General features: G+C 44.9%; 1 pseudogene; it reads right to left on the reverse strand.

The window, feature by feature from the left end:
- Window positions 1-20,043: 20,043 nt before the first annotated feature.
- LOC146868149 (interleukin enhancer-binding factor 3 pseudogene) lies at window positions 20,044-22,365 on the reverse strand (annotated as a pseudogene).
- Between the last annotated feature and the right edge of the window lie 558 nt (window positions 22,366-22,923).

Here is a 22,923-nt window from a genome sequence, read left to right on the forward strand (position 1 = left end):
TTTTGTAGGTGGACCCCATATAAAAGGAGAGGGCTGCCATAAAGATAGACGTGTGAAATACTGCTGTGCAGGAATGGTAAAAACTTTGTCTGGTAGTGGTGCAGCGACCGCTTGTACCAAGAGGGGCAGCAGAGGTAAACATGCTGTGCTGTAAGGGCTGAGGCCTTGTGTGGTACCCGTGCAGTGACCGCGGGTGCCAGGAGGGGCTACCATGGCTAAATTCACTGTATTGACTGGGCCGGTGCCCCTGGACAGTATATTGTGGTGGCCCCATATGTTGGAGTGGGTCACCTGGAGCACAAAAGACTGCGACTTGTTCTTTCCCCCCAACCGGAGAAGTAAGGACACCGTGGGAGCACCAGTTCACCTTCATCTAGGCAAGTTACTCAAGACAGGATCATAATAGTCACGCCTCATCAAGAGTCAAAGAAATACTTACCCCGCAGGAGGAGTTACAGAACGCTGTTGGTTGCTTCAAGAGCGTGACTGCGAGTGAGACAGTCTGCACCAGCTGAGTGCAGCCACCTGAGCCGCATGTGGCAGACTTACCCAAACTTGGCTGCAGCCACTGTGAGCACCCATGGGCAAGATGCACTCTGGAACTCTGGACAATTCACACCTGGTGATGCGGGTAAGACTAGTTTCGGCCTGACTGCCTCAGGGGAACTTGCTGCTAATTTGAGCGCCCTTATGCTGGAACACTATTAACCTTGAGGCTCAAGAGTCCAGTAGGACTCTGATTTAGACTACCAGTGGGGCATGCCCTGGATGTTACCAATAGTGAATGAGGAATAACCACGATCGTGAACACGAGGAGTGAGTGGGACAGGGAACAGCCAAAGAAACACTAGAACCCCATCCTCAAAGGAGGGCAGTGGAAATGTTTGTGAACGTCGTATTTTTCCTTTGTGTGGTTAGCGGTAGAATTAAAAGACTTCTCTTTTTTTCATAATAATGAGTATTTGGCTGGACAGTGATTTATTGCTGTTACTGCGCACATATTGAGTTGTAAGCCCTTGTTCACTAATCTATATCCACCTATCCCTGAGAGAAGCTTTGCCTGCTCGGACCACGCTATCCTGAGAGTCGAGTGCAGAAGGGGCACCTGGCCCGATTGCTCAGCGTCCATAGTAGGACAAGCCTTGGGGCATCAGGAGTACAAGACCTCAACCCTCATGGTTGGGTGCAGTAACCCCATCTTGCCCCCTGGGCCTCTGTAAGGGGTTCTGACAGTTCTGTTATATCATGTTATGCAAATTTGTAGAGTGCACTATCACCAGGAGGGTATCCTGGTGCTGAGCAGGTGTGAGCCTAGACACATCTAGGGCCTCATGGGCCGACATGAAATGGAGGTCTTCAGCATGTTGTGACACTTAAAAAGTGAGGAGGAGGTTCTTATGTTTAGCGACAGGTCATTCCATGCTTTAGATGTTATGTAGGAGATGGCTCGACTGCCGGATCTGGTTTTCTGTATGAGTGGGATTTGTGCAGGTAGGAGTCCGGATGAACAGAGGTGTCTGGAAGGTTTGTGAAAGCAGATGTTATTGTTAAAGTATGCTGGGCCTGTGCTATGTAGTGCCTTCAAAGTGTGGATGAGGATTTTGACTTGTGCTTGTTTGTGAATGGGGAGACAGTGGAGCTCCTTCAGTTATGGTGTGAGTGCAGCATGGGAGTCTGAGAGTGATTATGGCCTCCGAGTTCTGATGGGTCTGCAGCCCTCTGGTGGGTTTTTGTTGTTGTTGATTCCAGCATAGAGTTCTTGCAGTCCACCTTCCTTGTGATCAGGAAGTACATGATGGGTTTTTGGGTGCTGATTGGGAGCCATTTGAAAATCTTCATAGAATCTTCAGGGTATTGAAGCATGAGGCATTATCGGCATTGAGTTGGGTGGTCATCTTGAGTTTACTGTTGATGATGAACCCAAGGTTCTTGGCATGGGTGGCGAGGATGGGTGTTGGTCCTAGCTCTTTTGGCCACCAAGTGGAGTGCTCTTCCTGACCATCACGTTTTCATTCTTGTTGGTGTTGAACAGTTTTTTTTATCCAGTGTGTGATTTCAGCCATGCAGGCATTGAGCTTGATCCGGGTATTGGCCGTCTTGTCCATTTGGGAGAGAATGACTTGCGTGTTGTTGCAGAACATTGATATCGTGAGAGCGAATTATGCTGGCTAGTGCGGTCATGTATGCGTATAAAAGGGTCGGGCTCAGTGAGGATCCTTAGGGAACTCCACAGATAATGTTGAGGGCGTCCGATGTGCATGATGCCAGGCTGACTGACTGGGTCCTTCCAGTCAGGAGGAGCAGATCCAATGGAGTGCGTGCCCTTGGATTCTGATGCAGTGTAGACAACAGATGAGGATGGGGTGGGAGACTGTGTCAAATGCTTCAGGGTGGTCCAGGAGGATGAGGGCCTCAGTGCCTCCTCTGTCCATAGTCAGGTGGATGTTATCCGTGGGTGCGATGAGGGCAGTTGACTGTAGTGGCAGGTCACATGTCGGCTGAGAATAAATCAGTTGGCTGCGATAGGTTAATTTGTAGGGTTATGAAAGGCATAGGGCTAAAGAGACTGACAAAGGCACACTATGAGATCTGGCAGAGGATGAAAACAATATCCAAATCAATATTCTATCCTAGGTTTTAAAAGTATTCAACATTTTGTGTGTTGCAATGTATGCACATATATGAGTGACAGACTTTAGCGTTTAGAGGGGACAGGGCTGAATAGCTTCACATTTGTTTTATATAACCTTACAAGCCAGTGGCATCACCTTCTATTGTGAGATGGGTAAAGGTGGTGATGCAGAAGACAGGTGTAGATCTGTCAAGATATGAGGCTCATTCTGTGAGAGAGGCTGTGGCATCAAAGGTACTCTTTTCAGAAGGTAGATTGGAGGAGATTCCAATGGCCACAGATTGGTCAAATGAGAGCGGGCTTTCGAGATTCTACATGAAACCAGTGGAGCATGTAGAATGTGCAACTTTAAGGGTCTTTGAACATGCATTATGGTGAAACGATGATTCGGTGAAACGGTGAGTCTAGATTTCATTAAAGACACAGAGGCTTTACCCTGCGCTACTTCTACTGCTTCTTTGAACTCTTATCGGTTGCTCCCCTGCAGCTTGTGTTGCTCCCCTATCACTGTTAATCACTCTTGAACCTTGTGCTGCTCAGCCCCTTTATCCCTAAGAACCTCTGCTCCTTATCCTGTTTGGCTCCTATTCTTCTTCTCAGACCTCTCCATTAAATAGTGCGAATCACTTATACTAAGGCAGTAATATACCAAGCTTCAGAGCTTCACTAGCACCCTCCACGGTCTCTGACTGGGCAGCAGCAATGCAAGCCTTACTATTGGTGAGAAGTAAGCATCTGCTACTGTGCTCGCTCTACAATGTATTTCTCAATCTTACAAATATGTTTTCAATATACAAAAACCAAAATGGCGGCCATCCCAAAAGCTTGTGTAAACAGCCATTATGATTCCGTTTAATAACCAGCCATTTAGACAGTCTACTGGCCCCAGCAACAGCACTGTGATTTCAGAACTCAACTGTAATAATGTATTACAGTAGAGAAGAAGTCTCTTTTTTATATCACAAGTGATTAGTGCTGTCTTAACTTACCTGCAATAAGGAAGTCGAAGACATGTTTGTATAATTTTATTTTAGATTTTCATGTCATACTGTGATTGCAGTTCACCTGGGGGTTGACAGCTTATGATAAAGGGAAGGCTTACAGGATTTGTCACATGGAGCAGGAATAAACATTTTTGAATTTCATGGAACCGTTGGCTAAAGTGATCTTCCTTCTTTTTTCTTTTTAACGGAGTTTCATATAGCGCGAACTTGATCCGATCTCGGGTATCAGAGCGCTTTACATAGCACCAATTGCGTTACATGAGGACACATTCATCATTTTTGTTAGGCACGGGGAGATTAAGTGATTTGCCCAGAATCACAGGATGTTCAGCGTCATTGCCGAGACTCGAACCCGGTTCCCCAGATTCGAGGTCGACCGCCCTAGCCAACTCCTTTCCTTTTGCTGAATAAACAATTGTACAAAAAACCCATTTGATTTCTTGTTCCTTGTTTGATTAAAAAAAAGTTACCACGTTTTCAGACATTTTTTTTGACTTGTCACTGTCTGTCTCAATTTGACCGGACCCAGGGACCCGATCCAGGTACTCGAACAAACCAATTCACAATTTGTGCAGCCATCGACGGCACCCTCCTGCTTAAAGCAACCCACCTCAAAACATTCAGGCTGTCCATCCCCTGGTATTTGCCAGAGCCTAAGGAGGAAGTGAAAGGCAGGACAGGCTACAAGGATGTGCTAGAGGAATTGCGAAGAAAAAGAAGACAAGTATGGGCGGAGAGTGGGCGGAGCCTCAAGTCCATACCTGAATACAGCATGACTCGCAGAGCAGCGCTGCCTAGGCTCGACCTAAATAAGGAATGATCCTATCAGGGCCATGAGTCATCGTCTTGGCAGAAGAAGGGTCAGTGCTGGGGAATGGGCAGGCAGGTTATGGTGCAGCATGGAGAGGTATTCAACGCTGGGGAGATATCTGGGTTAAATAAGACACTGGGTGGAGTGGCTGTGTCCCGTGCAGAAATGGTTTTGCATTGTTTCCTGTTCATATCTATTCTTCATACTGATGATTGATCTCTGCATTGCGCGTGTTTGTGGCAGATTGTGAGTTGTTTGTGTATACTTGCTTCTCTTATTGTGTACATATGTCTTGACAAATGGTCAGAAAGGTGTGCATGTCGATAGATGTTTTGGTTGCCAATGTTTTTTTTTTCCCCCTAGTATTCTTCAGAGAGATTGAGTTTAAGGCTTCGCAGCATATTTACAAAAAAGATTCTGGGCGTGGTGTTAAGCCAAATTTGACAGCGCAGGGATGCGCTGTATTTACAAAAATATGGTGCACCCCTGCATTTCGACTAGCGCTGAGGCTAAAAACACTGCCTAGCGTCAGCGAAGGCAGCCTTGGGCCATGTTGCAAATGCGCCTACGCTGCTTGGGCCACTGTTTTTGGGCAGGAAGGGGCACCCTCCTGCACATAAACAATCTTTAAAGGCGATTTGCTGTTTCTATGTGTGCTGTAGAATGCACCACTGGTAGAAAGAGCAAAATACGAGGAGAAATTAAAATTTTCTCCTCGTATCGCCATCCTAAGACCAGGTTTTACATGGCCTTAGTTGTGGGTGCTGCCCCATCCTTGTAAATATGGGGCAGCGTCAAAAAGCAATGGGTATTGCACTGGAACACCCACTGTAACACTTGTTGCCCACCCCTTTGCCGCAGCGAACTGATGCAGAAAGGGGAATATTTACAAGGTGGAATTAAGCCACGTTAAGTAGCTTAATGCCACCTTGTAAATACGGGTATAAAGCAATGCCACTGTAGTGTCAGAAAAAGTGACGCTCTAGTGGCGTTAGGGCTTTTAAATATGCCCCTTTGTGTTGGATGTGCAAGATGTAAGCCTAGATTCATACCTTACATTTCTGGTTACCAGGTGGAGGTTTAGCAGAAGTGACTCTTATTGACTGGGTTATGTAGGATGTGCTGGTTATTTTTTTCCTTTCTGTTTGGCTAATCAGTGGTGAGATCACTTGTTGTATCCATTTTCTGCTGCACTACTTGGGTTGTCGTGTGTGGGCCAGAGGGCTGTACAGTGGTGCCTACTGTGACTGTTTTTGCAGGATGGTGATTGGCTGGTTGAGGACAGAAGGAAGTGTGGTTGTGTGGATTGAAGGGAGGCTGATTAGGGGATAGATCTCCACCTGAGGCTAGGCAGGCAAGCTGTTTTCCACCCTTTAAAAAGTGTTATCCAGCGTGGGGCTGTCCAACATGGAGTCAGAGTGTTGTTGCGTGAGAAGGTTTTAGTTGTGGCAGTTGAGTGACTGGACTATTTAAGTTGAATGGTAATTTGTGTTGTCTTTTATTTCTTTGGTGGGTAAGGTGCATTGTTCTTTCTTTTCATTGTGATAGGAGAGATGTTTTGTAACTTGTATCTGTCACTTGGCTCATTTCTTGTCCAGGTGCCATGTACTGTCATGGTTCTGTGTGGAATGTTTTGTGGTTGTGTCTGTCCTTTGTAAGCAGAAGCTACCCAGGAATAGATTTGGGAGCTCCAGTGCCTAATTTGTAAAAAACATAAGTGCCAGGGCCCTTGTCAGGAGGCCACTGCAGCTTGCACTATCAATTGCCTCTGCCTGTGCTACCAATGATACCACAAACACAATTACTAACCATCACACTCCGACAAGTGTGACAATTCAGACTTTCCCGGGCCTCCGAAGCTATAACAATGGCTTGGGCAACAGGTATTAGTAATTTTTAATGTATATTGAATGAACAAACAACTGTTGTTGTCCTCATCTCTAAATTAGACAGACTGCGCCACCATGTGGCAAACTGTCATAGTTGCAGGGGCAGATAATTAAGCACCGGAAACCACCGGCTCAAATTTAGCACTTCCTAGCACCTGGTGGACACTAACTCATATACCTTGAAGCCTAACTGCTGGACTGATCTAGTTGGTAATAAATATTTCAAGTGTGCACCTGCCTGCCTTCAGTGATTTTTACCAGTGTCCTCTCATCTTCAAGTTTAACATTATCACCAGAGCTGGGTACAATTAAGGGCTTTATTCCCAGTGCCCCTTTATTTGTCCCAGTATTTGTCCATTCTTGGAGTAATGATACTGGGGGTACTGCAAACTCCAAAGGTGCGGCGAAGTGGGGAATTGGAGGATTACAAGTGAGGCCTTGGTGGTCTTCTTAGAAATGTGGAAATGTTAGGGGAACCTGGAATATCGCAACTGATTCTCCTGGTAATTCCTCATTCCTTCTCCAGAATGTCACACAGAGTTTTCAGCTGATTTAAGAAATCAAAAGTTCTGAGTAAAACCTAGATTACCTTTGGCTTCCTGCAGCACTCCATGCAAGTTTAGTTTCTGATCTGATCAGATTTACAGAAGGGCTGGTAATGAACCCAGATATCTGCCTGCAAGAAACCAGGATGTCTCTGCTGCAAGAACTAAGTTCTACTAAATAAAGACAAATATCACGCTGAGCTTTCTGCATATAAAAACAGATGTTTTGCATTTAGTGCATAGTTCAGAGATTCACTTAGCTATCCCCCCTTAAACTAACTGTTTCTCCATCACAAGCACTCAGCAATAAACTCTACTCTTTTTTTTGATACTAAATTAGAAGCCATCAGAAGTACTTTTCTTAGAGCCACTACCACAGTTGGACTCCCCCAAATGATCTGCATACCCTGTTTACCTGACTTCACTTTTTCCGGGCTATTTCAATTGTGGAAGTCACCTGAACTCTCAGCGCCGTTAGATGAGTTCCCCAGAGATATCTACATTTTTGACAGCAGTTCTATACCATAATCCCAATAGCTCTGTGAGTACTGTCTAGCTTCCAACGGTCTGAGGCCTCCACTAAAAATAACCTTTGCTGATCTTTCCATTTTAAATGATGTCCACCCAATGTTTTTCCTCCCCTTACCAGCCAACACCTCGGTAAAGGCAGTAGGCACCGAACTTTCACACTGTCTTGAAGCTTCCATGGCCTGGGGGCCAAACCCAATATGAGTTCTGTCAAGCTCAAGTGACAGTGACAACCCTTATCACAACCTTAGATGACATCAGATTGACACTGGATGGTGGTGGAGTACCTCTTTGACCCTCTTAGATCTATTTATGGCTTTTGACAAAATTGAACCATGCCATGTTCCTGCACAAAATGGGCGGGATGGAGTCAACTCGACTGCTTTGGTTTGGTATTTATTCACTTGGTTCCTGTCTGGACAAGGGCAGGTCGCACCCAACTATCCTTTTCATCAGATTTGACTTTCTTCACTGGGCTCATCTCTTGGCACGGGGTTTATCTCTTAGCCCCACCCTATTTAATGCTTATGTGTCACCCCTGACAGCAATAACTCCATCCTAGTTGTCATCTCCGGCTGGATGGATGCCAATATCTTGTAACTCAACTCGTGCAAAACCGAGGTAGTGATTACTGACCGACCCCCTGTATCTGGATCACTGCTTGATGGTCTTTGTGCCTTGGCCCTCTCCCTACTCCAGTTTCAATTGCTCAAAGTCATGGAGTCCTGGTTGACTCTGAGCTTTCTTTTGCTCCTCAAACCAATAAAGTTACATCTACCCGATTTCTTTTCAGAAGGACTTTGCATAAAATTCTTTCCTCTTCTCCACCTGGAGTGAAACTGACTTGACATTCAACTGGCCATCCGCTCTCGTGTCGATTATGGATAAATGCCATATACTTGGGCTTACCAAGGTTCATCGAACATGCTTTGCCCCGAAGAGGAGCACCGCCCTATGATGAAGCATGTCATTCCTTGGGATGTGTGAGGGCACCAAGTAAAAGTCACTTGGACTTCCCTTTCCATTTTATTGACAGACATCCCCTTTCTTCTCTTAGGAACAGTGACTCATTGTTTTGGTTTATACCAAGCTAGACCACACCAGTTCTTGCGTGGCAGATTTGAGATCATTTGGCGGTAAGTAGGGTTTGATTTTGTTTAACAATTTCAGGTTGTAGGAGGCGCTCTTTGCACTATTCTTTATATGATTTTTCATGGCCAGTTTGGGGTCCAGTGTGGTTTGACGGAGTCATCTAGGGTTGGACTGCAATTGAGAGCATGAATGGAGTTTATCCAATCTTGCATCAGGGGAGCAGAAAAATCCAGAAGGTGACAATATACCTTTGTATGCGGGATGTTCCTATGACTTGAGGGTGGGGGACCACAGTCTTGATGCTTAATGAGTTTAAGTCTCCTGGTTGACTTCCCCCAACCTGCCCACTCCCCACCCCCAAGGCCACTTTTGTAGCAAGGATACTATGTGCCCTAATGGAAGTAAAGATAATTGTTCACTCTACCCAGTCTGGGTTGGACTGGGAATCAAATGCAGCCCTGGCAAATGTTGTCACACCAGCCCTCATACTGCACGTAAGGAGTAAGCGAGCCTTACCACTGAATGGACAGACATTTTTTTAAATAACTGGCAATATGGTGCGTTTCACAACACATTTTATTTATTATACAACCTTGTCTAGTCATTGAATGGATGGATGGAGATTGGAGACATGGCTGCATGGGTCAATGAATACATTAAAAGTGGGATGGGTGAGGAATGGGTTAATGAATTCACTCAAGAATAGATGACCGTGACTAAAAGCATTTAACTATGTGGAGCAAATGGTCTGAACGAACTGACCAAGAGTGGCTGCTCTGGTTTTCATTTTATCTTTTTCATTAAAACATCACCCTGCCCAAAACTACCACCACCAATCCTTACGAAACACACATGTCCCAGCTAAATTTCACACAGTGTGCTGGTTTAGAGCATCAAAGAATTAAACACAAAGCATTAAGCTTTGATCTAAAATGGGGGAGAGAGAAAGAGATAACTATGGAGTGGCCAATTGCTTGACTCAATCCCAGCTTCCTTCCACTTGACCACATTGTTTGATCCTGGCCAATTACTTTTTTCACAGTGCTCATTTTCCTTCATAATCACATGAGGGCACCTTGAAATGCATCAATTCAGGTTGTGCGCTGCACAAAAACAAAAGACTATAAAGTTAGTCCATCTATAGCAATGGTCTTCAAACTTTTTTAATCCGGGCCCCCGTAAAAAAATAAAAAATCATCAGGCCCCCCCTAGAATTTATAACAATTATTCTAATAAATTTGCAATGTTTAAATACGTCTACTCATATATAAATGTTGCATTCAAGTTCTGTTACTCTTTTTAAAAATGCAATCAAATACTTGATTGCCAAACATATTATTCTGGTCAACCAGGCCTTACTAAAGTGCAAAAGTATCCCCAGTTCATCATCAGTAATGGTGGGAAGGGATGGTTTAAGGAATATTTGGAGTCCGTGGCCCATTACAGAGTGGCTTACTGATGCTTTTTGATTCCACTTGAAATAAAGCACTTTTATCAGCAAGATGCTTCTATTGCTTACAGCCTGGCACACCCGTGGGATCAATGAAGGCACCCCCATGGGGGGCCGCCCTCCAGTTGGAAGACCTCTGATCTATAGTAACACCCCAGGCCACATATAAGGGCAAACGACAACTGACTTTTCTTCTCGTTCACTAATAGGATCACGTTGGGGCAGTGGCAGTAGAGTCACGAATATTGATAAGTTCATGATTAGAATCACTTGTAACTATTGTTACTCAATGGAATGGTATAATTTAATATACTAATCTGAAATGCGTTGCAATGGTCAATCTATATAAAAAATACAATGGGCTTAATTACAAGCCCCTTGTGCCGCCTGTACGCCACATTTCCCATGTTAAAAGTGACGCACCGGTAGCGCAAAGGGTTTGTAAATAAGCTCCAATGTTTTGACTGAAAACTTGTGTTAATGACATGACATACAGATCAAGTTTCAAGTTTATTGTTTATTTTGATACGGAACTCCTACAGAGGTCCACATAATTATACAAAAAAATGTATTTCCTTCAATAAATAGTTTTCCTTAGTTCGAAGCGGCCTCCTTAAAATATTTTAACATGCATACTATACATAATACAGAGGAGAACAAAACAGTCAACAGGGAGAGACAGAACATCCCTAAAAAGCAAAAGTAAAAATATTGCAGCCCGTATGCACCAGGATAAGAAAAAGTTAAAATATTAAAACCTAAGAAGTAACATTAACATTTCCTAATAGATAGCCCAAAAAGTTTTTCAAAATTGATCAATCCTTTTAAAACATGCACCTCATATGTGACTTAAAATCCAGCAAAGTGCTGTTGGACAAAAAGATTGGACAAGCTAAAGGTGCCATGCATGAAAGTTGCCATTGGGAAGCTGTGCACACTGAGCCCATTCCTGATTACCAGTGTGTACCCATTTCTGAGGTAGGTTTGTCCGGCTTTTGCCTACACTGTCCCAGTTTTGCATGAGTGAGGCTTGCATATCTACCTATCCTGTACGTTTTTTGTGAAAGAGGTCTGCATGGCAGCCCCCTGCTGGACTGCAGTTATCAATAATAACCATACAGTGACAGGCTCTCCTCTGGCACACATATTTCTCTTTTGTGTATTAGTGCACACAAATTTCTTTTTTTATTTTTTTATTTGCAGTTTGTACAAATAACATAAAATTACATCAATGCGTCAGTGCTAGAATTAAAAAAATCAAAAAAAAAAAGAAAAAAAAAAAAGAAAAATAATAATACCATAATGAAACATCCTTTACCCTTACAGACCAACCATAATCAGGATGAGGAGCCACATTTTCCTTATATACAACTTTTTAACAATCGTTACTCTTCGTATTTCCCTCCTCCTCTCAAGTTCCGGCCCCCCTCCAATTTGAGATAGGAGCCCAGATACTTTCCCCAAAATCTGTTGATTTCTTACCCTTCTGAGCATACAGAGAGATCTCAATATTATGCAAACCGAGTAATCTAGAGAGCCACATTTGGTATGAGGGAGCTGCAATATCCTTCCACCCAGCAGAAAATAAAATCCGAAGTACTGCGACAAAGATGAAAACCAGAGCTTCCTCCGCTTTCCCCAGTTTCAACCTATCATCGCTACCTAATACCATAAGGGTAGGGGATATATCGATTTTTTGGCCTGTCAGCTCCTCCCAGAATTTTTCTATCTCCCTCTGAATACCGGCCAGAGACCCACAGTAAAAAAACATATGAAGCAGATCTGCCTGACCCTCCTTACATCTGGGGCAGCTATCATCCGCCCTTACCCCCCAGGCATATAACTTAGCTGGCGTGTGATATAGATTGAACAAGGTTTTGTAGTGCTGTGCCCTCAGACTGGTGGAACGGAATATTTTCTTGCTCAATAGGAGGGCCAGATCCAGATCAACGTCGGGATTTCCCAGTTTTATAACCAAAACAGATTCGGTTTTTTCTATATCATCTTGAATTTCTCCATTGAGTAGACTATACATTTCCTTTATCTTATTACACCCTTTCACCAATAAATCTACAATAGGGAATTCCGCTAATGGTGAAATCCTCGGTCTTAATGCCTTCAGCCTACACACTAATTTGACATACGACAGCCAGTGTTTTGAAGGAATACCAACTCTATTCTGCAGCTCATCGAACCCCAAAATCTCGTCTCCCCTCATTACATCCCCTAATGTCTTAATTCCTAGTTCTTCCCATACCTGCAGATTCCTATTGACTGCCTTTTGTGGAAATAAGCTAGAATTGTTTAGATGAAGGTATTTGTTTACCTTGGGGATTCCACAAAACTTTGATATTGCCCTCCAAACACCCCATGCACCACCCAATACCTTAAAACGAACTTTTCTATAGTATCTGCGATCTACTTCACACATTAAAAGGCCTAGGGCTTTTCTCCCTACTAATAACTCAAAAATTGAGGGGGGCTCCTGAGTTTCATGATTTCCTCGACTAGATTGTGGCTCTGACTGAAACAGAATGGACATATGCATCAGTAAACACGACCAATGATACAGCCTCAGATTTGGTAAGGCCAGACCACCCCTATCCCTAGGGAGAGACATAAGATTAGTAGATCGCCTTATCCTCCCATACTGCCAGATAAATTTTATGAAGATGGTGCACACACATTTCTGTAAGGCATCTACGTGATTTGCTGACAAGCGCCATCGGTCGGGAAAACCAATGTTCCAGGATATTTCCTTAATGAACTGAAACCGTGATATCTGGTAGATTCTCCACCCAGAGGCGCAACTAGAGCCAAATTTCGGGTGGTAAGGGGGCTAATAAAAATGTCAGGGGAGGGGCTAATTCTTCCAGCAATAGGCAGAGTGGAGATGCAGGAGCTCTAAGAGGGGGTGAAAAAACAACAAAGCCTCGTTAACAAGTAAATGGTCTTTTAAAGACCTGTAAAGTTCTCAAAAACGGTCTGTGTGTGTGCCAGGGAAGCTGTCTTAGACCGGGCTGACACACACAATGGGGGTGGGGGCTGAAGCCCTTTGAGCCCTATGGGCGTTGCACGCCTGACTCCACCTACTTAGCACACCAATAGTAGGGTGACGAGGAGTTCTGGATTTGCCATGACAGTCCCGGTTTTCAGCAGCTGTCCCTGCAGATTTCGGCATATTTGATTACTCTTTGCCACTTCGTTGATGTAAAATGGTAGTCCTCTCTCTATTTTTAAGAAATGTCCCGTTTTTTGGGTCAGAAGATCTGGTCACCCTAACCAATAGGCATTTTATTCAAGTACTAAGAATAATAGTCAGTTTTCGTGTCCGATTGACAAAGTGAGTTTGGATTCTCTTCCCTGTAGTCAGGGGCGTAGCTTGGTCAGTAAGTCGGGAGCGGGGTGTGAGCTTCAGATTTTCAGACAATCAGGCTGGCAGATATTATACACAAGCATGGAAGATGATAGGAGCCTAAGGGGCAAAAAAAGGGAAAGGAATGCGGACTGGTAGAAGCAGGAGGAGAAAAAATACAATATTTTGTAAAATAACCAATATTTTGAGGACTTTCAAAACTAAGTGGGAAGGAGTGGGTGTGCGTTTTTGCCTGTGTGTGTGTAAACCTCCCTGGTAAAATGTGAGTGACGTCTCACAATACCCAACTGAAAGCACCTGTACCCAACTATTAATCAGAAAATACATTTATTAGGGGTTGTAACACCTCAAGCCCCCCCCCTGAAGCTACGCCCCTGTCTGTAGTATGCTCCGAGGGGGGTGAACTGCCCGCACTGGAGGAGGACACTTTGAACCTCACACCAGCCTGGTGTGAGATTCGGTTGAGAGGGTTTGTTATGTTATAACGTTTTATTGAGCGCGAACAGCTGCCCCAGCAACGAGGCGTCCCGGCGCTGAACTATAACGATAACCTGAGAGGGGAGAAGGAAAGGACGGGCTATAGGAGATTAGGATGGGGAGAATAGAAATGTTTTGATCGCTTTGCGGAAGGCCAGCAGGTTAGTCATGGAGCTAATGTGAGGTGGCAGGGAGTTCCAGAGTCTTGCCCCCAAGACTCTGAAAGAGCGACCGCCCATTCTGCTTAGCCTTATACGTGGAATAACCACCAAGTTTTGACCCGAGGAGCGTAGGGCCCGTTGAGGGGTATAGGGCTCTAGGAGTGGACGCAGGAGGCCAGGACAATCAGTTTTGAGAATTTTAAAAACAGTAGTGAGGGCTTTAAACTGAACTCGGGCTTCCATGTGCAGCCAGTGTAGTTTCTGGACGGTGTTTCTTGCAGAGCACCTACGAGGGAGGCCTACAACTGCCCTGGCAGCAGAGTTTTGTATACGTTGTAGCCGCGCCATCTCAGCTTTATTAAGGCCAAGAAAAGGATATTGGCGTAGTCCAGTCGAGCCAGGATGGTAGATTGGACTATCATTTGGCGCGTATGGTGGTCAAAAAAGCCAAGGATCGGATGAAGGCTCCTCAACAGGCCCACACAGGTGGCAGCCAGTTTCTTGGTGTGGGTCTGGAAATTAAGAGATGCGTCCACCCAGACACCAAGGCTTTTTACCACAGTTTTGGGGGGGGGATAGGGCCCAGTGCGGACGGCCACCATTGATCAGTCCAATAGTCAGGATTTTTACCCAGAAGCAACACCTCTGTTTTGCCAGCGTTCAACTGGAGGCAGTTGTGTGACATCCAGCGTGCAACTGCCTCTAACCCGTTCTTGAATCTCGCCGCTGAGATCGAGGGGCCTTCAGTCAGAGAAATGACGAGCTGGGTGTCGTCGGCGTACAACACTAGCGTCAGGTCCCATTCTTTTGCTATATCAGCGAGAGGCTGGACATAAAGATTGAATAGGGACGAGCTGAGCGCCGATCCCTGAGGAACGCCTTGCTCTGTGGGGTAAGGCTGGGATATGAACGGGGGGGCAGAGACCCGGAAAGATCTGTTTGTCAGGAATGATCGAAACCACTCTAGAGCAAGGTCTTTGATACCTATGGCTTCGAGGCGTTTCAGTAAGATAGAGTGGGAGACCGTATCAAAGGCTGCGCTAAGGTCGAGTAAAACCAGCGCAGCACTTTGACCGGCGTCCAGGATGTTCCGTAGGTGTTCGATGGTGGTCAGCAGGGCGGATTCGGTACTGAATCCTGGCCTGAAGCCGTTCTGTGATGGATCTAAAATTTGGTGTTGTGTCATGTAGTTGGCTAGCACCTTGTTCACATGGGCTTCTGCCAATTTTGAGGCCCATGGAAGCAGTGAAATTGGTCTGAAGTTTTCTGGTTTTGATGGGTCTAGGGTGGTTTTTTTATGATTGGAGAGACCCAGGCCTGCTTCCAGCATGTGGGAACCACCGCTGAGGAGAATGATAGGTTAAGTAGGGTAGTAAGAGGAGGAAGGAAGAACTCGAGAGATTCTAAGAATTTGGCAGGTCTCATGGCGTCTGTGGGCGAGCCAGATTTGACTTTAGTGCACAGTTTGGCAAGTTCGTCGTGTGTTAAGCTGGGGATGAGAGACAAACTGGGATTGTCTGGCAGAGGCTCACGTGGTTTGGAGGTATCCGGGAGATTCTGAGGAAAGGAAGTGTAGATTTTCTTTACCTTTTCCGTAAAGAAGGTGGCAAGTTCCTCGCATTGTTGTGCAGAGGTAATACCAGGGACAGGATTAAAACTATCTTTAAGTTTATGAACAATTTCAAAAATAGTTTTTGAGGGATTCCTGCTGGAGCTGATTGCTTCCGCGTAGTAGGAAGCACGGGTGGTGCGAACCGCCTTATGGTACGATTTCAATTTTCGCAGGTAAGCAGCTTTGTCGGTGTCCTTATATTCTTTCCTCCACTGGCGTTCAGCTCTTTTGCAGTCTTTCCGCATGGTTAGAAGATTTTCATTGTACCACGGGTTAGATGGAGTGTTACGGGTTTTAGTCCGTTTTGCTGGTATTAGGGAGTCTAGTCCTAAGTTGATCCAATTTTGAAAGGCCGCGTAGGTGGAGTTAATATCTCCGTCTGTGAGGTTGAGGTGGAAGTTACCTAGTTTACTAGTAAGGTCGCTAGGAGCCAGTTTGTGCCATGGCCTCTTATATCGGGAATTGTTGGTGTTTTTCACAATCGAGGCTCTGATTTTCAGAGAAAATTGGATAAGAGAGTGGTCAGTCCACCCCATGGGTTTGGGGGGGGCAGCCGAGGCATCTGAGAGGTTGGAGAAAACTGGATCCAGTAAATGCCCGGCAGAGTGAGTGGGAGTTTGGATGAGCGAGTTTAGCTGAAGGGCTGTGAGGTCTGCCTGAAGGTTCTTAATAGTAGGATCGGTCAAGGAGTCGAAATGTAAGTTAAGGTCTCCCAGGATGGTAAAATTAGGAGAGGATATCACTAGAGTGTGAGCGACATCTAGGAATTCCTCAATGAACCTGGCAGCGGGGCCAGGGGGCCGGTAGATATAGAGTCCGGAAAGGGTGAACTGGGGACTAGTGGAGATTTTGAATCTTGCGCTTTCACAGCCCCAATGGCTTCCTTCTCAAAAGTACAGTTGTATGATGATTTGTAAATAACAGCTATCCCCCCACCCCTGGAGTCTCTATTGATGGTTTTGATGGAGAAACCCTCGGGCAGCGAGAGATTTAAAATGCTGTTTTGGTCATCGTGGAGCCAGGTTTCGCATATAAACATAATGTCTGGATGTTCCTCTGTTATAAGGGTGAACACATCGGCGTGATGTTTCACAAGGGATCTAACATTAAGTTGGAAGATGGTAAGGGTGTAATGCTTATAAGCAGTGGTATTGTGGCTGGCTAGCCCGGGTGAAGATGTCAAAAAACAGCACGGCTTGCAGTACAGACCTGTTTGCCCAAGGCAGCCTTCAAATTTATCACATCTAGAGTCTGGTTTGAGAGCGAGGAGGGACTTTCTATCGTACTGTAGTAAATGTGGTACGAGTTGAGCAGGGGGACTGGCGAGAGGCGATGGTCTGGCGATGACGGGCGCAGACGGGCTTGCCTTAGGCGCGCCTTCGGCGCGCAAACGGCGCTCCCGCTGCGCTCGTCCGCTGCGCTTGCGTGGGAAGCACATTTAGGGAGAGGAGGGGTGGGCGTGGCGTGTGAGGTGGGCGTGGCCTCGCGACTGGCGATGGCGGCCGACCACAACAAACTCCACGAAGCAGCGCTAGACTCCGCTGAATGTGGAATACAATAAGGCAAGCAGCCCAGCAGAGCTCAAGGCAGGAATCAAGGTTTTTAAAATGTGTTACAAACAAAATAACAGTTTAAAATAGTGGCGCGTAATTCCTCCGGCTTCCGCCTCAGAGGTGTGGTTACAGAGAGCGCACTCGTGATTCAGCGCGTTCCTATAGGCGGGAGGGGTGGGCGTGGCCTGTGAGGTGGGCGTGGCCTCGCGACTGGCGATGGCGGCCGACCACAACAAACTCCACGAAGCAGCGCTAGACTCCGCTGAATGTGGAATACAATAAGGCAAGCAGCCCAGCAGAGCTCAAGGCAGGAATCAAGGTTTTTAAAATGTGTTACAAACAAAATAACAGTTTAAAATAGTGGCGCGTAATTCCTCCGGCTTCCGCCTCAGAAGCAAAACATTATATAATTTGGGTGAAAAGTAAGTTGTGGGACACAGAGGTGTGTGGAACAGGTGTAATGCTAAGCAATGTTGATGCAGTAAGGAGAAGCTCCATTGATTGTCTCAAAGCTAATTGCCCTCAGTTATGCTGTTTTGATATAGTGCAATTTCCACTGTTTTCATCAACCTATTGGCATTAAATCTGTTGTTGGTTTGACCTAGAGCAGAGGGTGTTCTTAGTGGGGATTTAGTGTCTTGAAGCTCAGCCTCAACCCATGAATTTGTGTGTACGTTCTACATTCTTGTTGGATCCTAAGAGTATTTCCCCCTATTAGTCTAGTGGCCATTACTCGCTCTTATTCTCTGAGGTTTCGTGGTGCGCTTGTGACAGACTTAGAGAGCAGAAAAAGTGCAATTAGCTCAGAGGGGCAGTAGACACAGGTATGGTGAGAGAGGAACCCCAGAAGACCGCTCTTTACTAGTGGGGAGCTGGTGACGTGGGTATGGGGAAGGAGAGGCTACATGTGCCTTTGACACTCGGCTGGAATAACATTGCTACAATAACCTTGCAGAAAGAAAAGAGAGGTGGACCTCAAATATTCAATCGCATGCTGGTAGTGAGTTCCATAGCATGCTGCTTTATAATTGGAAAACATATCCTTCCAAAGTGACTTTTGGGGGGGGAGTGGCTCCAGCCTGTGTTGGAATGAAAGGTCCAGCTATTATACTAGCAGTTCAGCTTATGTGGCACACATCTTGGTTCTGTTCTATGCACAGAGCTCTACACAGGGTCTAGAAGGAGATTCAGCAGATCTCTGGAAGTCGTTGAAGTACATGTATAGCCGGCGTTCTATGATACGCAAGTCAGAGAAGAAGCAGGGTTCTTGTAACTTAGTTTGGAAAACTTTGAAAATTCCCCATACAGTAGAACGCTTCAATAGAGACTGTTGGGAAAGTCAGATAGAAAACAAGAGAGATTACTTGAATTTGGGCTGAAAATCCTATAACAGCCCATGAAGGAGCAAATCGAGCTTGTCTTCCACATTGAGTCTAAGACTCCTTAAGGATTGAGCCTAGCTCAGGCAGCCAGTGAGTGGCCTGTTGGAAACGAAGAGTACTACAATAGGCCACCAATGCTGTTTTGCTGGTGTTTGGTTATAAGTGGTTCCTGATCATCCAATTACTGTGCCATGACGAGCAGAGATCTTTTTCTTCCCGCAGAAATGCTCACATCTTTTCTTCGCTAAGGTTTCAAATATATTTTCAAAATACAGTTTTTGCACTCACTCATCAATTATAAATGATCAAACTGATTTTTTTTTTTTTAATTATAAAACGTGTTCTTTTCGTTTCCTATATTCATTTACATGATTTAATAATTTTTTACTTTTTGTAAAATCATATTTTTATTCATTGATGTAACTTTTTCGGCCATTTTAAAATATAGATCTATGCATTTTTTTAGAACATTTCTCCTCCTTCAGGGTTACCACTCTTATTATTATATCGATTGCGTCTGTCTTCTGTGTTATCCTGTAAGTTCCATTCAACTAAATTTTAATGTCACTGATAATGATTAATTTCGAGAAGTTGAGCATGGTTATTGACAAATAGATCAACTGGAAGTTGGAGTTGGAAATTTTAATCTATGCAGAAAGGAAGGTGAGGAATTTGGCGTGGGATTGTGGCACACACAATTTTCAAAAGATGTCTGTTTGTAACTTGCAAGAAACTTGATGCCCAAAATAGCAAAATACATTTTACTTTCAAGAGATCAAATGTCTGATTGGCCAAGTCACAGGAGCTGCACAACAGTCCTCAGGTTTCCACAGGGCACCTGAGGTAGCAACTGCTACCTCTAGCTAGGCAGACCCATGTCCACCTTCAATTCCTTATCAAACACACTCTGAGAAGTCGTGCTCTTGTATACAGTTCAGGAAGGGACACCTAATTGTTCCTTCAATGTAGAGAAAATCTTGAGGAGGATGGAAAGTTTATCATCCATAGGCGAACAACTTGAAATGTATGTTCCTATGGTAATTCCAACTTTCCTAAGGAAATATGGAAGTTTCCTCCAGGATTTCTCACCTTAAGTGAACAACATTTCCTGGCCACCCCTACACATTCTCTTGATGTTGGTACCCCTTTACATAAGTGCACAAAATAGTGGCATAAAGGAATATTGTAAGATTAGAAAGCTTCTTGCACATTGCAGTAAATTATAAAATAGGCACCGACTGTCGTACATATTAACTTTTATCCAGTTTCGTAAAATAATAGACTGTACCAACATATGTTATTATTTCATATCGGTAAAAGAACAAGTGACTTCAATTTGCAACACTTATACGCTGCAAGATCATGCAATTAAGAAATGATTGAACTGAGCTATATGTTGTCCGGATTCCTTAAACATTATGCTACATAGAAAAGGTAAAGCCATTTTGGAGTCACAAGCTGACACCACCACACCAAAATAAAACTCAAACAATATGTTTATTTGTGTTCTGCCATATATCACCTGCTTGTATCAGCGGTATAAGAGACTGCGTAGCCAGTTCACACCATTAATAAAGTTTCTTCCACCTTGGCCGGTCCCACCACTGAGATGACCCATTGTAAAATGTGTCTGTTGCAGCGTCCCCTGTGCAGGAGCTTCTGCTGTGGGATTTGTCTGAACAGGAGCCTGAGTGGCACGCTTCTTCAATGCCTCAAGTGCGGCAAGGGCAGCATAGGCCTTTGCGATCTTTTTGTAGTTGCTGGCTCCTTGGAACTTCTGCCCGTCCACTTCTACCTCTATGATAAAATGCCTGCTGCAATAGCCTCTCGTCTGCGAGACCACCTGGAACTGCAGACCACGCCGCATCTCATTGAGTTCTGTCACTGGGTTCTTGTCCCACTTCGTCAAGACTTGTCGTTCTGCATTCTCCTTGGCAGTACCCGCTGATGATGAGTTAGCAGATGTGGAAGCATTCGCATTGCGAATGGCGAGACTCATAGCTTCAAGAACCTTTGCTGCTACATTGTGTTTGGCAGCTTTTTTAGAACCTCCAGTGGCCTCAAATGTCTTTCCATTGACCTCCATGGCCATTGTAAAAATGGGAGCATGCTCAAGGCCAGTCTTGGAAACCTCCTTATAGCGAAGTCCTGGTATCAGATGGTTCAGTCTCATGACCGCATTCATTCTGCAGAGATGAGTGGGCTGTTGTGTTATCTTTTTTTTTTTCCAATCTGCTTGCATTACTCCTTCATCCTCTAGTGGGCGCTTCGTTAAGCGAAAAGTAGATGAGTCACTTGAGGGAATCCGTTTGGTGTACGAGAAAGCATTGCGAATGTTGCTATGAAGTTTCCCAAAGTTTAAATGCTTGTTTCCTAAAATAAGGTGAATGTGTCTAAAGGCCAGTAGGCGCAGAGCATGCTGGGCAGTGCGGGTTATGCACTCTCTTTGGATTTTATCAAGATGGCCAGTAGCATCCATTGCCTGCTTCTCGCAGGGATCACAAAACCCAAGACCATCAGGCATTAGGATCCCTGATGCTAGGCACTCAAGGACTCTTCTCAGAGCTTCACCAATTCCCATTGGTCTGCTAGCTGTTGCAATCACCCTTTCAGAGAGGACCTCAAAGGGCCAGCCTCCTAGTGGAGACCAAGCAGGGATACGAGAACAGAGGTACCGAAAAACTTGATTGACTTTGGCCCATGATTTCAGTTCCGCCGCTCTTTCCTGGAACCACTTAGTGCGTCGAGTAGACTTGAAGGCAGCACAACATTTCTGCATGTCCAGAACATCATTGGATGATTGTAAGATTCCACCTGTGCATAGCCCACCATATTTTTCAGCCAGTGGTGATGCCATTCTGATAGTCACTGTTACAGGTGGATCCCTTGTGTTTTTGATCACGATAGCAGCTTCTGGGATACTCTCTGTAATTTTATACCTATTCTCACTCAAAATATGAAAATGTTTAGTAAGACAGCAAGCTACCTTCCTCAGGAGTGCAATGGTGGGCATATCTCTGCATAGGAGAACCATTTTAACATTCATGTCACCTTTCAACAAAAGTCCCTTTGCAACAAGACCCACACGCACAACTCCCAATAGGACTTTGGTCCTATGTTGAGGGCCCTCTGCATTACCTTTAGGTTCTGCGTTCAAATTCTCTGGTGGCTGTCCTTCCCCACTGGAGCTTCTGGTCTCATTAGGTAACCTCTGTCCTTCACCGACTAGTCTTTGAGCATCTTTCTGTCTCTCTGCTTCCTCTTCTGCTTCTACATCATGCTCGCCTGCACCATGCTCTCCAGCAACATCATTCTCAATAGTAGCATTATTGTTAACCACTGCATCACCTTCTGTGCTGTCATCTCCCTGGGCGTCATTCCTTGTTTCTGCATTATCTCCAACATTAACTGCCTGTGCCTCAGGATTATTCTCTTCTACAGCCTTTTCTAATTTTCCTTTTTCTGTTTCCACCTCCACTTGTGCATCATCATCTACTGCGGCATCCCCTCCAGCATCTGTGTCATCCTCACCCTCTTCATCACTTTCTGTGTCATTTTCTACATCTACGACATCCCTACCATCACCACCACCCCAAACCACTGTGCCATCCTCTCTCACTGCACCATCATCATGTATTGCATCGTCCAGTATCTCTTGACCACCACCTTTGCCTACTTCTTCCTTAGCTTTCAACTCCGCTATCACCTGCTCCTCTATTATGTCAGACACACCTCGTAGAGCTTTTTCTGTAAACAGGAGCATCTCCTGGATAACTTGTAATTGCTCCCCGCATGGGTACATCGCAGCAAGAACAGCCATGATTTTGCGGCTATCAGATTTGTAAAGATCCATTGTTTCTTTTAGCACAGCAGGCAAGTACTTCCCAAGGCTCTGCAACAGGTCTCATTTTTCCGAGCTACATCACAGAGAAGTTGTTTCCTCTTGCCTAGCTAATGTGTTGTGGTGCAAAGACCCTCCTTCGAGCACTAGCAGTGGGGTTCAGAGTCCCTCTGTTCCACAACATGGTCCTGTTATAAGGTCTGCTCTATAAAAGGCCATCTCTGGTGGGTACAGACTAGCTTGATAGCTGGTACGCAAGTCACAGAGACACCTTTGTGACATCATCACATCTCATCTGAACTAAGCTGAGATGAAAAGACCAGCAGGATACGCACCATTAACATCTTTCCACCATTAAATCTTCACAGTGCAAACCTTTTTGTCAATGTTTAATGGGGCATCAATAAAAGTGGGACATCATTAAAGTATGTTTCCTGCAACTTTATCTGTAAGACGGTCCCACCAACCATATACATCTTACTAAATCATTCCACAAGAACTTCAAAGTAGGAAGGGTGCAAAAAAAGAAGAACTTTTGCAAGTCCAGCAGAATGGCATCCCAGTTAGAGG

Source organism: Triturus cristatus, chromosome 1_2 (genome assembly GCF_964204655.1).
Source record: "Triturus cristatus chromosome 1_2, aTriCri1.1, whole genome shotgun sequence".
In the NCBI taxonomy this organism is placed as follows: domain Eukaryota; kingdom Metazoa; phylum Chordata; class Amphibia; order Caudata; family Salamandridae; genus Triturus; species Triturus cristatus.